Genomic DNA, 20,389 nt, shown 5'->3' on the forward strand with positions numbered 1-20,389 from the left:
CAGTCATAGTAGATAATCATTACTAAAAAACCAATGACTTCCATTTCAGACTTCAGGAAGATCAAGATTTTAGAGTAGGGCTATTCTAGACTTGCCCGATCCTTGACAAGATCAAGTTTATCAGTGAGTAAACTAATCACTTTCCAGAACAAAACAATATTCTTTAAAAGAGACTATATAATTTGAATTTGAGCAATGTAACATTCACAAAATTCAGAATACAAATAAAAATACTAGACATGTGAATAAACAGAGAAAAAAAGAACAAATAGTCAATAGACACAGACACAGAGATGACACAGATAGTAGAATTATGAGACAGGACATTTATATAGCTTTGATAAATATGTTAAAGGATTTAAAGGACAAAATGGATTTAATAAATAAACATGAAAAATCTTACTAGCAAAATGACAACTATAAAAAGATATTTTAAAAATTAAACAATACAACATCTGAAATTTTTTAAAAATCACAAATTGGGCACTGTTGAAGAAAGTTATCAGTGAATTGAAAATAGGCCATAAAAACCATGCAAACTGAAGTGCAAACTGTAAAAAAAAAAAAACAGACAAACAAAGAAATAAAAACAAAAACAAGCCCCAGTGATGTAAAGGTCAATATCAAGCACAGGTAAATATGTGTAAAAATATTTTTAAAAATTAGCCCACATATTCAAAAACATAAGAAAAAACACAATTTGGATAAACACAAAGAAAAGCATACTTAGGCATATCACTGTCAAATGGCTAAAGCTCAAAGATAAATTGAAAAATCATAAAGGCAGTGAAGTCAAAAACATTTTATACAGGAAAAATGTACAAGAGAAATCACTGAATATAGGAAACTATATTAAAGTGTCCCCAGATGGGAACCAGTGGAATATTTTTAAATGCTGGTATTTTTTAGGAGTATGTAAATCTGGAATTCAATACATTGCACAAAAAAACCCTCAAAAATAAAAAAAATTTGTTAAACAAATATGAGTAAAATTATCACCAATAGACTTAAAATTCAATTGATGTTAAAGAAAGTTCTCCTGAAGGAACAGATATCATATGGAAACTCAAATTTATTTGATAGAATGAAGAGCAGAAATGATTAATATGTGGTTAAACATTATTTACGCTGTTATACTTTCCTAATTTTTAAAACACAGTTGACTGTTTGAAATAAATATTAATAAAAATATGTTTTGAGGTTTATAACATATTTAGAAATAAATGGTATGAAATAACAGCACAAAAATAGAAAAGAGGTAAGGAAAAGAATATTGTCATCAGATTCTTAGATTATATGAGGTAATAGAATATTACTTTGAGGCAGATAGTGATGTTTAAAATGTAACTTACTTTGAAAATAAAAATAAATGATGAAGGTGTATTTAATTACATAATGTAGGAGGTAAAGTGGGTTCCTAAATGTATCTGAATAATCCAACAGAAGGCAATGTATTTAATGAGGCAGGAACCTCCTTATACCAAACAATAGGGAAAAAAGAAATAAAGAACAAATGGTACCATAGAAGACAAATAACAAGATGAAAACTTAAACCAAATAATAATCATAATTGTATTAAATGCAAGTAGACTAGACATTCCAATTAACAGATAATATCCAACCTGCCAGAAACACGGAACAATGCTCAGCTCCCAGTATGTCACCATTTCAGAAGACCAAACAGTTATATAGTGTCAATTTGACAACATTAGACCCCCTTCACCCTGAATGATTCATCTGGACTGGAACTGACATATTCTGTATAGCTTTGCCTTTTCTGCTTCACAGGACCTCAGCCAGCACCAACATCCAAGCGTTTACAAAGTATTATCTATAATCACAGACTGCATGAAACCAAGAGACTCATTTATAGCAAGAGGTATGGCAGTGGGTACACAACAATTGGATCCACTGGTCCTGATACATACAACACCTCCCAGAAGCTGCCAGACCTACCTTCCAATAGAATGCCTTACTGAAGCTGCAAATGAGGCACCAGCTCATATATGTTACTATGTGAGAATGAGTACCACCCTCAAGGATGCAAGATATCTGCTTAATTTATAACCAATATATGGTTCTGTGCTTTCAATTTATAGAAGATATGGGTCCAAAAACCAAGATGTGAAAATGAAAGTATCTACCTGTTTACCATCATTTTTCTTAATCCATGCTCCTGGTCCTTGCAACACCGAATTCTGCAAAGGTCTTTGGAGATCCTGTTTATTCAAATGGTTAACTCCTCCAGTGGTGCCAACAACAGTCTGAATACATTTAACTCTCTGAAATATTCTCTGGCCAGTCTGAACTCATGTCAAGAAACAAGATGAAACACAGAAGAGTCCCTGATCTGAAGGGGTAAGTCCCTGATTATCACCAGGAGACAGAGCTGCTGTTACACAACAGAGGAGTAGGTCTGGCACTCAGATGACATACCTGAACATTTCTATTGTCTCCTTTGCACAATTTTACCAATTAACAAATGAGTGTAGCAGCCACACCCAAAGAATGGCTTGGTGACCAGGCTCTCAGTATCATCAGATATGAGGTTCCTATTATGCTACCAAGTAAACCTCCTAAAAGATTTGAGTTGCTATCCAAAGGTAAGAGGAATCTTGAATGGCTAGTGGAGGATGGAGATGATGGGTATCAGTTGTGGCCAAAAGGCTCACTTCAGGGATAGAGGCTATAGTTTATCCCACTAAACTTTATTTTACACGCTTCCTCTGGGAAATGAGGCCCACCAGTGTCCTGACGGATCTGTTCCCAGGAATTTTATGAATCAACTGGACCCAAGTGGCACAACGGATGACATATACTGGAAGCAGTCCTGTACAACCCCGCACCTCAGCCCTTTAAGACTCAAGGAATTATGCTCCTAGCTGCTGGAAGTGTTGTTGGCAGACAGCTCTCAGATTCACATCTGCAGAGTTGTCTCTGCAAATTGCTCTCAGCTAAAGAGAGCTGCCTCATCTAAAGCTACACATCCTCCCACTGTGACCCAAAACCAATAACTGATTGAAACGGGCCCATGGAAAGTCCAATCATTTTGCTCCAGTTCAAGACTTTTGAAGTCTGTCCCAGATTTTGACGTTCCCATCAGATCAGCTGAAGCCTTTGCTGTGACTGCATTTAGCCCAACTTGTAACTAGCCCCACTTTCACGGCTTTCACCATAGGTAGGTGTTTATTCCAGGAGAGCGCTGCAACACAATTCCTGCAAGCTGATCTGTCTCCTAGTCTGACCTGTGACACCTATACACAGGAAACTGCAGAAACTTCGCTGAAGATACTAAAGAGTATTTAAATAAATGGAAACATATATTAATAAGTTGCAAGGATTAATATTGCTAAAGTGACAAATATCCCAAAGTGTCCTTTGGATTCAGTATAATCTCATTAAAAATTTTGGCAATTTTTTTTTGCAGAATTTCACAAGATGATACTAAATTGCATATGTAAATAAAAAGTATCTAGATGGTCTAAAATAATCTCAACAAAGATAGATTTAGAAGATTTACATTTCTTGACTTCAAGACTTAGTATAAGCTACATTAATGAAAACAATTTAGCTTGGTATAAGGATGAACAGATGAAACTAAAGAGATAGTTGAGAAATAGACTCAATATGTACACTCAGTTAATTGACTTTCAACACAAACTGTAAGTGCAAATTAATGGAGAATAAAAATCTCCCCACCAAATGATGCTAAAACAAGCAGACATTCATGCGGAAAAAGTGAACATTGACTTCTACACCACTATCTTATTTCATACAAAAGAACTAATTTGAGATGGATCATAGATCTAAAAGAATACACCAAAATCATAAAGCTTATAGAAGAAATTATTGGAGAATTTCCTCAAGCCTTTTAAGTTTCTTAGGTAGAACACAAAATGCATTAATAACAAAGAGAACAAAAAGATAAATTGGGTTCCATTAATATTAAAACAGCTGCTCATATAAAACATCTGTTAAAAAAGTGAAAAGTCCTGGGAAAATATTCAGAACACTTGTATCTGGCAAAGGATTAAATCTAATATATACAAAAAACTCTTACAATTTAATAATAACAATAAAAGAACCAAAAAAAATTTAAGTGAGCATGACACATGAATCAACACCCCGCAAAAGAACCTAAGGAAGATACACAAAAGGCAAACAAGCATGTAAAAAAGTGCTGCGCATCATTAGTCAGCAAGGAAACAAAAATCAAACCACATTGAGATAGCACTTCACACAAACCAGAAAGGTTACAGCTAAAATATTTGACAACCTGAAATACTGACTTTTGGAGCAACCAAAATTCTCATACTCTGCTGGTGGAAAACCATTTGGACATTTCTTATGGCATTAAACACATACCTATCCTTTCAATTAGCAATTCCATTCCTTGGCATTTACCCAAGCAAATGAAAACATGTGTCAAACAAAAGATTCCTAGAAGAATGTACATAGGAGCTTTATTCATAACAGCTCAAAGCTAGAGACAACACAGATGTTCATCAACAGTAAAGTGGATAAACAAATAGTACATTCATACAATGGAATACTACTCAGTAACATAACGAATGAACTGTTGATACACTCAAGAACTTGGATGATTCCAAGAAGTATGCCACTTATATGAATTTCTAGAACTTTCAAAACTAATGCATCATGACAGAAATCAGAAAAGAATTACCTCTGAGGGATTGATTGATTGAGAAGGGAGAAGGAAAAAAATTCTGAGGTGATGGAAACATTTTATCTTGATAGGGGAGTGGGTACCACAGGTGTATTTTTCATACACTCGTCACTCAAGATTAGCATATTCCACTGCGTAAAAATTATATCTCAAACTTTTTTTTTAAATAGGAAGTAAAATTATATGTCAAGAAACTACTAAAGAGCCACACACTGTAACATTTCTGGGAAGGTCAGAACAAAATTAAAACTTTAGTGATCATATAACTCAATTTTGTCTCCTCCTCTTTATAAAATGTTCCTTTTTCTCATCAGTCAGCAGACAAATGTTTGGTGAGCATTCAGTATAGAGGAAGCCCTGAAATCTCAAGTTTCTCATGTCTGATGTGTGATGGCAGATAGCTATCTAGTTAACTGAGTTACAAGCTTTATTTGAACTTAATGTGTTTCTTTTTCTTTACCATTTGGAAGAAAATTGGAAAAATTAATACAGAAGAAAAAAATCAACCGTGGTCAAATTTTTCAGTCAGTGATAAAGTGGTTAGAGAGATATCTTTTCATTTGGGAAATTCCTAGCCCTTATGAAAGAACTGAAGTCTTACACTCTTCACGTTGAATCCTTTCCAACTTTCAAAGAGTCTGATGGAAATGCAAAAACAAAACAAGATTCATTCAGAGTACAGTTTTACTTCACTGTATCACACTGAGCATGCTTCCTGGCAGTTTAAGTGTCATCGGAAGAGCTTGATAAATATGCAGATTTTGAGCCCTAATCTTAGAGATGCTATTTTAGCAAGACTCAGCAGCCAGGTTCTTAAAATAGTATTACAGAGAGCTACAGTTTAGAAATAAATATACAAAAACTCTGTGAAGAAAAGAGAAAGGTCTATATGAGAGATTGCTATAGACTGTTTATGTCCCCTTCCCAAATTTCACATAATGAAAATTAGCCCCCAGTTTGATGGTATTTGGAGGTGGAGTCCTTTGGGTGGGTTAGGCCATGAGGGTGGAGCTCTCATAAAGTAGATTTGTGTCCTTATAAAAAAGACCCCAGAGAGCCCTTGCCCCTTTCCACCCTGTGAGACCACAGACAGCCATCTATCAGCCAGAAGTGGGCCCTCACCAGAAAAAGAGTCTGCCCACCCCTTCATCTTGAATGTTCCAGCCTCTAGGTCTGTGGGAAATAAACTTCTGTTACTTAGAAGTCACCCATGCTATGGTATTCTGTTACAGAAGCCTGAATAGAATAAGACAGATTCTCACAGGCAAAATAGCATGGCTGTAGGAATGGTTTCTCTCTTCCAAGGATTTACACCTCCCTCTTGGCTCTTTTGTCTTGACTTCAGCCTCCATGGACACATAGTCGTCTCCTTGCTGCCAGACCCAGAAATGGACAAAAACCCCTTTCCCATCTTGCGCCATACTTAACAAAGAAAAGCTAAGAATGGAAAATAAAGAACTGAGAAGAAAGTAAAGGAAAATAAAGAAAACGCAAAATTAGAAAAGGCTTAGCCTAATAAGATACAGATTTCCGATCCAAACCTAGCTAAATTGAAGCCACAAGTTAACTGGTTGGTGATTTACCAACATTCAGGCCATGGTTTTACTTCCTCCAACACATTCTACTGATTAGAGGTTCGCTTGGGTTTGGAAAAAAAAAAAAGCACCCCTTTTAAACTTACAAATTACTCCTTGGGGAGGTTAAATCTATCATAAAATTTAATCAGATATTCCTAAGCAGTTTTCTTTTGTTTTGTTTTTTTCCTAATACAAAGCTGAAATAATTGGAGAGGAGCGGGGTTGAATAGTCAGTTTTGGAGCAAGAAACACAGTAGGGTAACAGCTGAGTAGGAGCTTTTAGCAGCTCCTTGCAGGCCCATGCCAGAGGCCCCAGGTGTTCTTTACAAAGGGACTTAGCCTTTTTTTTTCCAGTCAGAATCTCTCTTTTAGTCCTCTGCCTTTAAAGACACTCCTTCTCAATTCTGTGTGCATGTCTCCCTTCTGAACCGTGGCTCAGTTGGCTGGTCTATGACTTGGCTATTAGGCACTCCCCTGTTAGGTTCCTCGCATTTGACCGACCTTAATCTCTGCAGTCTGGCCTCTCTCCTGATCGCGGCCTGGACCGTGAAGACACTGCAGCACAGCGTAGTCCGCGCTCAGGGGGCTCTTGTCTGGAAGTGGACTCAGATTCACAAGGAGAAGAACTACAGAACTTTGGAAGAGAAGGCACACACTGAGTATGTAAGTACAGGTCATGTGTGGGAGTTTTAAGTTGAAAAAGAACAAAGGAAGCGAAGTGGGAGACTGATGGAATTTTGTCTGACCCTGGAAATTACATCTGCCCGCAATACGCATCACATCATTGTGCTTTCTCTGATCACGTGAATGCCACAGGTTCTGGCCTCAGGGATATTTAAAGAAATTTTTAAAGATACTTCAAAGATCCTCTCTGCTTTTCCTCTGTCACCTTGAACAGAACTTCTTTTTCTCATTTCCAAGATATAATCCTTGGCTTTCTGCTCTTCTCTCCCTCTGCTCTATTTAAGTCGTTCTTCCATTTACACATTTCAAATTCTGTCTCTATGCTTTTGACTTCCAGCTCTGTAGTGTGTATTCAACACTATTCCTTCTACGTTCTATTTTCCTTAAAAATAAATGTCCCTTGACCTGTGGCTTCCAATAGCTACCTTCCTCCTGCTGAAAGAATTATTTGCTGACAAATTTATTTTAAAGTCTAGAATTATTTGCTGACAAAATTATGTGAAAGACTTTACATCCAAAGCACATGTTTTCTTTTCCCCAATTTCTTCCACACTGCCATATGGTTTCTGTTCCTGCTTTATCTCCAACTAAACTCTCTCTTAGACCTCTTTGCTGCATTAAAAAAAAAAAAAACAACAACAACAACTATGAAGGCTGCTTCATTAAAGACCATGAAAACCTTTTAGGGAACTTCCCTCCTTCCTGAGTTGGTTAGACCAAGCGGAGCAGGAGTAAATTATGAAGAAAAGTAGTCTGAGCAAGGCAAAGTGTAAATTGGAAAAGTGCTCCCCTCCCGATTAAAGTTAACATGCCTTGTGGCAGTCTTACTATATCCAAGACACTTTATTTAAATGCTAGGGAAATAAAGGTGAAAGAAAAAGGATGGATTGTTGAGTTCTTGAATGATTGATGAATTCTTGAAAAGAATTCAAGAAATTATAATGTGAGTTTTATCCAAGTGAACTTGAGTTCTAAAACTTCCTTTGCAAAGGCCTAGTGAAGATTCCACATGCTAAAAGGAGGCTGGATGCCGGCTGAGCGTGCCCATTCGTGGTCGTGGAGCCAGTACATGCACCTGCTCTTCTCTACCAATGAAAAGAGATCACGTACGGGACTTCTGATCATCACAAACAAGGTATGGACACCCTAGCAGGTACGTGATATATTTCTATTTGGGTTTATAACAAAGTAAAGGTTTTATCTTAGAGATTCAAGTTGACACTTTCTGACATTTCTAAAGAGTTACTGAATTACATTATCAATGAAAATATCCATAATTATTGGCTTTTTAAAGAACAGATGAAGTTTCTAACGAGTTAGTTTAAAACCAGTAAACCTCAACACTGTTGCCACTTTGGACCACATCATTCTTCCCCGCAGGAAGCTGCCCACACTGTAGGGTATTTAGCAGCACACCTGCCTTCTACCTACTAAACGCTGGTAACACTTCTCTTCTTTAAGCCGTGACAATCAGAACTGTCCCTAGACATCACCAAATGTCCCCTGGGGGAGCACAAAGTTGTCCCCATTTCTGAACCACTGGTAGAGATGGTATCACGTAAGTGGGAGAAGTCCTAGTCCCGCTTTAAAAAAAAAGAAACATAAAATAACATCCTGAATACATAATTTTTATTTCATGATAGTTTTCTATTTTTAAATTTTAGAAATGCATTTTCCAATTGTAGGCTTTTCGAAAGTATTTATAACAAGGCTAAATCTTATTAAGCAAACTACTTCCACAGTTATTAGCATGTATTTATGTATTTACTGCTTTAGACAAAGTTGTTTTCCACATTATGAGATCCTCCAGCATAACATTAAGAGACAAACTCTAAATAATTCTATTTTCATGTAGGACTTTATGAATTTGAATTGTGCGGGTGTCCCATTATCTATACCTTTTTTAACAGCATACTTTCTGTTACTGTTTATGCTTTAAATTCATTATAATTTTTTCACTTATATCAATTAATTTCAATAATGACCTTATGATAACTTCAAGAAACTGTAATTTTCACCTACTTGTGAAAAATAAATCCAGTCATTAAAATGGTGAAATAATTATACTAATTCTGACAAATATGAGAGAAATAACTATTCATTAATATTGCTTTTTACAATAATAGCAATAATGAGGTAAATTATAGTTTTAATTTTCTGGTTATCACTGGGCCAGCTCTAAGTCAGGCTCTTATCCTGTCCTTAAAAAAACAGCAGGAGTGATGGTGCTAACATTTTTCCAACTCAACTCTTAGTAACGATAGCTCACAATGGCTAGGATTTCTCAGTGGGATGAGGGGGGTTATTTGATACATGTTCCTCCAGGAAGGGATTCTCAAATTCTCAACTCTGGCTGCACATGAGCAATCTGTAATGTTCACTACTAGTATCTCGATCTCATCCCTGGGAATTTAATTTAGTTTGTCTGGGGTGGGGCCTGGCCATCAGCGTTACTTTAGAAGCCTCTGGATGAGTCTAATGTACAGCCAGGATTGAGAAACACTGCTGGAAGAGAAGAGAGCTCACCTATGAGCGAGCTATGGGTGGTCTGAAAAAGTCCTTTGGATAATTTTCATGTACCTTCTTTCAGGGAACATGCCAAGAATGAACTGTCCATGAACCAAAGGTCTCTCTACTGCCCTCCCCTCCTCTTCTCTCTCTCTCTCTCTTCCTCCCATTCCTACCCCAAAGATGGAACCCCCAGTTAAAAAGGTACTTTCCTAAGCAGCAATGGAAAAAAAAAGAGTATGAAAACACACATACACACACACACACACAAGACGGGGACACTGTGCTGAACACCAGAAATTGACACAATGTAACTGACTACTTCAATTTAAAAAAAAGAAAAGCATCATTGGAAACATTTGTGTAGAATGGGATGCTTTCTTTAACATTTAGGATTTAATCTGGGAGATGAAGTCCAGGGTCATCATCAACTAGGAAATTCCAGAGTGTGGACAAACACAAAAGTCTGTGGCCCTGAGGATGAATTTAGAGACGTTCTCTGGCCCACAGATTCATCCAGAACACTAAACTGTTTCTGCCTCGGTGGACTATATATCCCAGACCCCAAAGGTCACTCTGAGAGCCTGACCTCACTGGCTGCTACGCCAGCTCCCAGTCCTATTTTATGTAAGAGATTATAAAACTCTTTCCTTGTAGGATTGTGTGGCAACATTAAATTTGGTTGGTATTTCTACATCCATTTTCTCATCTGTAAAATGAAGTAAATAGACGAGATAATTACTGAAATTGATCCCTTCTCCAATAATTTACATTCTTTCTTTGCAAAATTTTTTGCAAAGTGATAATTATTGTTATGAGCTTTGAAACCCCAATGGCATAAATTAAGTTAAATTAAAAGGTCTTGGATATTTCTCTGCCTTCAGAGTTAATCATGGACCCTCATATTCTCCTCCTCCTCTTCTTTCAGCTCAGTTTTGCTTTGGCATTTCCTTTACTGTGATAGTTAGGGTGATAGATTACTACCTTTCTACAGAGGGAAATTAATGGGCTGAGTGTGAAGATAGAGAGTAACAACTTAAGTAAGAGAAAAAAAGAGAAAGGAGGAAGTGAGATCACAGAATACCAAGTGCACATAATTCTTAAAGATGGGAACTTGCAATAATGAGGTGTCAGCAAGGTCAAGTAGGTAAGCACTAAACTTAGAGGTGTCTGGTTACATGGCATTTGAATTTGAAAAAGGATTGCACACTCCTCCAGCCCCAGCCTCAGAAAGCTGCCACATGATCTCCTGCTGCTTTCACAACTCCCTTTAGCCCTTCTGCTTCTGCAGAGTCATGAGTAATAACCCCAACACCGCTGCAAAGACATCCCTCACCCTCACTGTGGGCAAGTGCCGTCATTCAAAAGAGACCCAAATTCCATGGGGAAGAAGACATGATGATGGCATTGCAATCGATCTCACTGCTCAAGAAGTTAAATCCTCATGACCTACATTCATGTACAGATTAGCTCAGATGGAAAAATGAAGACCAGTGACAGTGAATCATGCTGTAAACACAAGAGCTCATAAATAAATAAAACCCCCGTGGGTAGAAGACTCAGAGTTGATATTAAAATGTTTGATAAAACGAATCAAAAAGAAAAGTAAGAATCAAAATAAACAAATTTTTTCCAATATCTGTAAATATATCTTTGCCCTCAATAAACTACATGAAGAGGGCTGCACCATTAGCCCAGTAACAGATACAAAACCTGAATTTGGGGATTTAAATGATTGTTTTGGTCGAATCCTCGCAAAAATAAAATACACTAATTCACTAATTGTAAAAAGTTTCCAAAATTATGAGTAAAAAAATCCCTTATTTTAGACCCCAGTCCTAGTCTCTAATAGGTAAGCAGTGTTACAACTGTGGCATTGTGTATGCCAAATTCACACACATCTACAGTTGTCCTTTGAACAACATGGATTTAAACTGCATGGGTCCAGTTATACACAGATGGTTTTCAGTAGTAAATACCACAGTACCACACAATTACTGTGCAGAAGGTCACTGCCCCTAACACTTGCATGGTTCAAGGGTCAACTGTATATATGCATATGTGTATATATACACATATATATTTCAAATATGTTTCTAGTTCACATATAGCTACTGATATAAATGTGTATTTACATCTAGACACACACAAACACTTTTGATGCAAATGGGTTCGTATTTTCTAACTTTATGCACACTTCCTTTTTTTCATTCAATAGAGTCCCACTTCCTTGGGTTAGCTCCTGGCTCCATCACTTAATACCTGTGTAACTTTAAGTTGTGCTATTCAAATTCTCTATGCCTTAGTTTTTCCATCAAGAAACAGAGCTAACAGTGGTACCTACTTCTTTTTTTTTTTTTACATTTTTTATTGATTCATAATCATTTTACAGTGTTGTGTCAAATTCCAGTGTTCAGCACAATTTTTCAGTCATTCATGGACATATACACACTCATTGTCACATTTTTTTCTCTGTGATTTATCATAACATTTTGTGTATATTTCCCTGTGCTATACAGTGTAATCTTGTTTATCTATTCTACAATTTTGAAATCCCAGTCTATCCCTTCCCACCCTCTACCCCCACCCTGGTAACCACAAGTCTGTATTCTCTGTCCATGAGTCTATTTCTGTCCTGTATTTATGCTTTGTTTTTGTTTGTTTTTGTTTTTTAGATTCCACATATGAGCGATCTCATATGGTATTTTTCTTTCTCTTTCTGGCTTACTTCACTTAGAATGACATTCTCTAGGATCATCCATGTTGCTGCAAATGGCGTTATGTTGTCGGTTTTTATGGCTGAGTAGTATTCCATTGTATAAATATACCACCTCTTCTTTATCCAGTCACCTGTTGATGGACATTTAGGCTGTTTCCATGTTTTGGCTATTGTAAATAGTGCTGCTATGAACATTGGGGTGCAGGTGTCATCCTGAAGTAGATTTCCTTCTGGGTATAAGCCCAGGAGTGGGATTCCTGGGTCATGTGGTAAGTCTATTCCTAGTCTTTTGAGGAATCTCCACACTGTTTTCCACAGTGGCTGCACCAAACTGCATTCCCACCAGCAGTGTAGGAGGGTTCCCCTTTCTCCACAGCCTCTCCAGCATTTGTCATTTTTGGATTTTTGAATGACGGCCATAATGACTGGTGTGAGGTGATACCTCATTGTAGTTTTGATTTGCATTTCTCTGATAATTAGTGATATTGAACATTTTTTCATGTGTTTTTTGATCATTTGTATGTCTTCCTTGGAGAATTGCTTGTTTAGGTCTTCTGCCCATTTTTGGATTGGGTTGTTTATTTTTTTCTTATTGAGTCGTATGAGCTGCTTATATATTTTGGAGATCAAGCCTTTGTCGGTTTCACTTACAAAAATTTTCTCCCATTCCGTAGGTTTTCTTCTTGTTTTATTTCTGGTTTCCTTTGCTCTGCAGAAGCTTGTAAGTTTCATTAGGTCCCATTTGTTTATTCTTGCTTTTATTTCTTCTAGGAGAAAATTTTTGAAATGTATGTCAGATAATGTTTTGCCTATGTTTTCCTCTAGGAGGTTTATTGTATCTTGTCTTATGTTTAAGTCTTTAATCCATTTTGAGTTGATTTTTGTATATGGTGTAAGGGGTACCTACTTCTTAAAGTCATTATAAGAACTAAACGAACAAGATCTTAGGATAGTGGTGGAGCATCAAAGTGCTGTAAAAGTCTTAGCTGCTATGTTGATAATCATCATCAACATCACTGTAATCACTTCCGTCATCACACAATGATGTGGTACCACTGATGTGGCACTCTGTCCACATTCCCTCTTCAGGACACTCTGATGACCTATGACCACGTGACCATGCCCTTTACTGGTGGTTATCCTTTGGACACATGGAACTGTTATGAACAAAGTTATGCTCACATTTGAGGGTATACTCCACCACTAATTACTGGCTGATATGGGAACACAAATGCTGAGCCTCTGTAGCCTCAATTTGGACAATTCTGAAGGGTCATCCCAGGTCCAGAGCTCTCTGTAAGCTTATGAGGCAGCTTTTCCCTTTGCTCAATCCTGTTTCCCTCACTCACTTTATGCTTATAGATGTAAATCCTGAGATCACTCACAAATTAATGTGCTGCATACAATTTCCTATCTCAGAATTTGAACTATAAATCAACCACATCTTTGAGGATTGCAATTCATTCTCTTAACTCTTCTTTTATAAGCTTTCCGAGGAAATTTGGTGAATCATAATCTTGAAGAAGCAATTCTCAAATGGAGTGAACTTACCATAACAAGTAAGGAGATCTGAGCAACTCAAAGAGAGGACTGCAGTGAATAGTGTGGGACACTGGGCAGATCCCTCATCAAGATGAAAGAACTCACCCATGGAGGCCCAGAATATCAGCTATTGATAGATTTAGCTCCACTCCAAACTTGGAATTGCCCTCAGTCACAAAGAAATCCCTTGCCCAGTGTTCCCTGTCAAGGAAACCATGGAGAAGGACTGCATACTGCAGGAATACAATCCCCCTTCTCCACTTTGCCACACTGTGTAACTCTGAAGGACCATCCCAGGTCCACATTTTCTGTGATATCAATTACAGTCTTTCAGTTATTATTACATTACAGGTCAGATTGTCCCTGTACATAATCCTGTCTTTCTCATTCCCTCAAACTCCCCAGTAAACATTCTATACATGCCTCTCCTCAGAGTATGTTTCCTGGAAATCTAACCTAAAAGATCATATCATGAGTACCTTTCTATGCCAGCAGATAAATATCTGTCTCATTAAAATGCCTGCACAGTGTTCCATCGTATTTATAATTTATAATGGCATAATTTACTTAACCAGGGAGTAAGGCATTCCTAAAACAACTTAGATGAGATTTCATGATGATAGCAAGTGTAGAGTGAGCCAAAAATTTAGCCAATCTGTTAATCATTTAAGGTGACTTCCAGTCATTCACAGTGTTTAGTTTATCTAGCATTAACTGATTCTAAAAGGAAGCTGGCCTTATATTTTGCTGACAGGATTACATGGGAAAATCACTGATCCCATGTGGCAATGTATTTCTTTCATGCTACTTTGTTACATTGATTGACAGCTAATAGTTAAGCATATGTGAGTGAATTTGGATAAGTAAGAATACAGCAGAATTTGTCTGAAGAAAATGTAAAACTATTTTAAAGGACTAAGTTAGGGTAGTAAAAAAGAAGTAAAGATTGTAAGTAGCAAGGATTTTTATTTATAGCTTTTGTTTTAAATCAGTTCTTTAGTTATTTTCCCACTCCTGAAAGGCCAATGAGGTCTATGTTTTAATTAAAAGCATTAGAGAGACACAGTCCATCTTCAAACGTCTTTACTGTTGCTCAAAACTTTCTTTATCCACAGAGTTGTTCTTGTTCCTTTTCCTTCCACATCCAAAGTTGAGATGCATTTTTAAAGGAGAGCAAGAGAGAGGAAATACTTGTAGTTGCTGCGAACTGTATTTTCCATTCAGTCACATGCAGTACAGCAACTGTCCCCTATTAATTCTAATGTGGAATTTTCAGGCCTAAATCACAAAAGTTAGTAGATACTAGACAACATTTAAAAAGATAAATTTTATGCCACTCTAGGCTCTTATGACTGTGAAGGTCATTCATTCCCAGCAAAGAAATCAGGCAGAGCATGTGTACGATGCCCTTTTGCTCTGCCCCCTGGTCTTCACAGCCATCTTCACATTCGTTCTCAGCACATCTTTGTCTTAACTGAGCCTCGATTTCCTGAAGACACTCTCCCTACATCCCTCTCCAGTTCAGAACCACCAATATAATTGTCTTTTCAACACCTCCATTTAGATAGCTCAATAGAGCAAAACTTTTGTAAATTATATATCTGATAAAGGATTAATATCCAGAACACAGAGAGAACGTCTAAAATTCAACAAAAAAACCAAACAACCCAATTCAAAGTGGGCAAAAGATATGAATAAGACATCTCTTCAAAGAAGGTATACAAAGGACCAATAAGCACATAAAAAGATGTTCAACATCACTAATTAGGGAAATGCAAGTCAAAACTGCAATGAAATACCCTATTACACCCAATTAAATGGCTACTATCAAAAAAAAAAAACCAACCAGAAAATAGAAAATGTTGACAATGATGTGGAGAAACTGGAACCCTTGAGCACTGTTAATAGGAATGAAAAATAGTGCAGCTACTCTGGAAAATAGTACGATGATTCCTCAAAAAATTAAAAATAAAATTGCCATTTGACCCAGCAGTTTCACCTATGGGTATGTACCCAAAAGAATTAAAAGCAGAGTCTCAAAGAGATATTTTTATACCCATGTTCATGGCAGCATTATTCACAACAGCTAAAATGTGAAAGCAGCTCAATCTATCATTAGGTGAGTGAATAAGCAAAATGTGTATATACATACAATGAAATATTATTCAGCCTTAAAAAGAAATGAAATTCTGACACACGCTGCAACATGGGTGAATCTGGAAGACGTGCTATGTAAAATAAATTAGTCACAAAAAGACAAATACTGTGTGATTTCACTTACATGAGGTACTTAGATTGGTCAAAGCCATAGAAACAGAAAGTAGAATGGTGGTTGCCTGGGGCTGGTGAGGAGGGAGCAATGGGGAATTAGTGTTTAATAGATGCAGAGTTTCATTTTCACAAGATAAAAAGAGTTATAGCGATGGATGGTGGTGATTATTGTAAAACATTATGAACGTATTTAAATGCTACTGAACTGTACACTTAAAAATGGTTAAGGGGGTAAATTTTATATTATGTATATTTTACTAGAACAAGAAAATTGAAAAAAAATCAAATACAAGAAAAAAATAGAGCAATATTTGACATCCATATTTACCTGTTTTTCTGCCCTCAATCTGGTCTTCCATATTTCTTTGCTTTTTGAGTGACATCACCATGTATCCAACTACAAAGACAAGAAACCCAGTATTTATCCTTGAAGGTTCTTTTTTTCTCACTTTCCACATCTAATCCAACTCAATGTTTTACTTTCTTGTCTCTTTGGAACACCTGCCATCTCTCCCCACTGCTGCAAATTTATGCAAAATCATCAAAATATTAGTGTGCTGGTACTTAGTACAGTATTAATGAATTGTTGTATCATAAAATAAAATGTGAGCACTTTTCAACTCCTTAGGCAATATCTTTCAAAATAATTTGGGGCAATGAATCATTTTTGGATGGAAACAAGCCATACTATAAAAACAAAATAGCCATTTGAAATAATATGTGATTTCTAGCTGAAATTGTTTATTTGAATTATGGCTTAAAAGATGGTTGAAGAAAAAGGCAATAAGTAGTGAAGGCTGAGCTTTGATCATTATATCTTTAAAAATATTTATCTTTCTATACATCTTTATACAGATATAAAACTATTTTTATAGAGGTGGCTGTAGAGGTGAATGCTACCTCTACTATTTTTCAGGAATAATAGGTACAAAATAAATACTTCATGAAAGGGGGCTGGTCAAAGATGCACATGAAATCACAGGCACAGTTATCTGTAAAGGACTGCAAAATGGAAGGTGACTGTGTGAGCAGTACACGTGATGACACTTTTGTTGTTTGTAATAACGACAATGAAGGCTGGAAAAAATACTTTTCTCTAACTCTGTCAAAATTCACTTTTTACAGGCTTTCCACTTCCGTACTTTAAATTTTGAATGACTCCTTCACAGTTGTTGATTTATGTGCTGCTTTTGTAAATATATTATTTATTCTGTAGACTTCTAGCTGCCCATGTGACACATATTTTTAGATTTAAGATGTTGCTTTTTTTTTCTTTTCTTTTTTAATTTGAGAAAAGAAAAACAAGAGCTGGATTTAATCCCTACTTCAACATATAGGTTTGGATTCACAGCCCTGGAAATGTAGTTAATGACTGCACTTCTTTGATCCTTGGTTTCCAACTAGTTATACCCACCTCCAAGTGGTATTTGTGAGAGTAAAAATATAAAAGTCACCTCACGGTCCTTATCACTTAGGCAATCACTATATAGTAGCTCTTAATAGCATTAATATGGAACTTTCATTTTTGAGTCTTCACTTACAATCACAGGTAAAATTACCCTGTTTAATATTGTAAAGCCAACCTGAATATGATTTATGGAAACAAAATGAAATACAGACTGAGGTAATTTATTATTGTTGTTATTAGTATTATTACTATTGTCATTATTATCTATAGAAGATGGTGGTTTCTAAGGTCATAAAAAAGTTAATTTGTTAGAGAAAGTTAGTTTGGATGTGAATTATCTATTGCAAGGAAGCAGTGAGAATTCAAATGCAAAAAATTTATGGAAGATAACTAATAAATTGAACTTGAATCTGAGATGTTGAAATTGAACAGGACCATAGAGACAGCATAAACCCCCTTCTCAGTTTCCAGATGGTAAGGGCTAAGCCTACAGAAGTTTACTGATTTCCCACAATGTCATAGCAGATGTGCAAAACAGAAAGTAGAAAATACATTTCATAACCTCCCAGCCCAATGCTCTTTCTAATACTGGTCATGAAAATGAAGAGAAAATTAACTCCCAAGTTATTTGCTTACCTCCCATACAGAGTATAAGATTGGCTGAAAATGTCTAGATTATTTTGGAAACATCATCACAGAGACATAAGTGGTTGACAGTGCTTACAACTATCTTGGAGAAACTTCAATGGTTAAATGTCTAGGATAAAATTTCTCATTTCTTTCACCTACTTATTAGTCAGGTATGTGGAAGGAAACATGTAAGCCTCAGACAGCATGCTGTTTCAGTGAGCACAGCGACTCCATGATCCACATCCTGTTTTTGTGCTTAAGTGTGAAAAGCTAAGTGACCATGAACCCTACCCTCTAAGAGTACGTGGTCTAATGAGGGTGCAATCCATAAATAGGTCGACACAATTCAAAAAGGAAGGAGCTGAGATGAAGGTTATACATAAGGTGTGATGAAAGTATACAGGAACAATATTTATCTGTGGTCAAATGATCACTTATTACATAGACTTTCCAGTCAAGAAATGAATTTAAAAAAAACAGTTGTTGGTACAGATAATAGTAAAACTACCATCACCTTAAGTTGTTTCTATCAGCAAAAAAGGCTGTTGGGAAGTAGTACACTGTTCTCAGAAAAACAAAAATGTGTTGTATCATTACCATAACCTTTCATTATTCTTCTATACTCCTTGGAGAAAACAGAGTGAGAAGCTGTTTTCTAAATTTCCAAGTAATATGATTTATATTCCTACCTTCAGAAAACACACACCTTCAATCAAAGAGGTTATTTTCCACACTTTGCCTCTTTGAAAATATGAAAAGAAATTCCAAGCAAGTACAAAAAAGAAAGTCAGGCAGCTGTTTGGGCTATTACTGAATAATTATGATGCTGATCGACTGTTGTTTCCCTTTAATGTTAATTTAAAATATGCTGGGCAGTATAAAGCACATTGGTAAATACAGCATTTTAAGGAAACTTTGGACTGAAATACGTTAGATTTTATTTGAAAGAAACAAAAGGAAAGCAACCAGATGCCAGAGCGTAATTTCCTCTTGTTTTGAGGGAAGTAGCGGTCCATTATTCTCAAGCAGAAAAAACAGTGAATGGGATGGATGTTTTGAATCCATACTGAAGAGTTATATCGCAATGAAATCACTGCAATAAACAAATTGAATTATTTTTTTCCCAAAGCCAACATTGTACCTTCTTGCAGGATTCATGTTCTTTATAAGTCTCCATTGGTGTTAAGACAAAAATAACAGTGAATGACGCTGCATAATAGCTAATAATATTGCTCTAACCCCTTATTATCTTTTAGGTCAATGAAATGTAACTAACATTAATATTCATTCAAATAAAAAAAGATTTTAAGTGAGCATTTAAAAAAATTTTTTTAACATTGTATCTTAAAGGAAGCCTTTTAGAATCCATCAAAATATTAGAGAAACTACACCAGAATCAGCTTGTTATTGTGGTGTCTAAACTCTTTAGTCTAAACATTTTTTTCCAGGAAATGTATTTTATTTATCTTATACTCTCAACACTCACCATGTACATTCTTTATAAAAAAGTCTTGGTGAAGGAATTGAGTATAAAGAAAAAAAATTGATTAAGGAGGATTTCCACCAGAAAAAAGTCATAATATTCTCACAAACACGGACATTGCTAGCCCTGTATAATCACCATGGAGGGAACATTCGGCAGAAAGAAAGAAATCCTAAATTTAAAAGGGAGGGAAAAATTAGAAGGTAGAGGACAGCACATAGGCTGATATGCACATGGAGTTCTGTCTTGAAATTAAGATTTGCATAAAAGGAAAATAACACTTTTTTCTTGGAGAATTCATTCATTCATTCAACAATGTTTGTCGGAGTGGGGGAGGGTATAGCTTGTGGCAGAGTGCATGGTTAGCCCGCAGGAGGTCCTGGGTTCAGTCCCCAGTACCTCCATTCAAAATAAATAAATAAACCTAATTACCACCCCCCCTCCAAAAAGTTTGTGAAGCCCCTACAGGAGCTGGCCACATTTCTACTCTGTGTAGGTGAAGAAAAGAATAAAAACAATGTCCCTGTTTTACAGACTTTATATTATAGGGGGTGGAAAGAAGCAATAAACCAAAACTCCAATATATCAGGGGAAGGAAAAATAAAGCAAAGTCTAAGGATCAAGAATATGGCCAGGAGTTACGTCAATGTTATTTTTGTTAGCGGGCTCTGAGGAGACCTCTCTAAACAGGTACTTAGATGAAGTGAGGGAGTGGAGCTGGTTGATTTATGGGGCAAGTGGAGATGAAGAGCTTCCCTTATGGAAACCAAAGTAATATGGATGCATATAGGTAATAATTTTCAAATTAAGAATAAAATACAAATAAGGAACAAGTAACAGAAAATTTCACTGTTTGTTAAGAAATAGAAAACCCATATAT

At 36.3% G+C, this 20,389-nt stretch overlaps 2 long non-coding RNA genes across 2 annotated transcripts in view; one reads left to right on the forward strand and one right to left on the reverse strand.

Moving 5' to 3' along the window:
- LOC116278381 (uncharacterized) overlaps positions 1 to 20,389 on the reverse strand; it is a 194,904-nt gene that overhangs the window by 134,359 nt on the left and 40,156 nt on the right. Inside the window, exon 2 of the long non-coding RNA XR_012075848.1 lies at positions 16,317 to 16,385. This is a non-coding gene — a long non-coding RNA (uncharacterized lncRNA). The remainder of the gene's footprint in view (positions 1 to 16,316; positions 16,386 to 20,389) is intronic.
- Positions 34 to 8,078, forward strand: LOC116278339 (uncharacterized). The gene is made up of 3 exons (XR_012077720.1): positions 34 to 123; positions 6,780 to 6,927; positions 7,940 to 8,078. It is a non-coding gene; the product is annotated as an uncharacterized lncRNA (long non-coding RNA).

The sequence above is a fragment of the Vicugna pacos genome, chromosome 1, assembly GCF_048564905.1.
Source record: "Vicugna pacos chromosome 1, VicPac4, whole genome shotgun sequence".
NCBI classification, from domain to species: Eukaryota; Metazoa; Chordata; class Mammalia; order Artiodactyla; family Camelidae; genus Vicugna; species Vicugna pacos.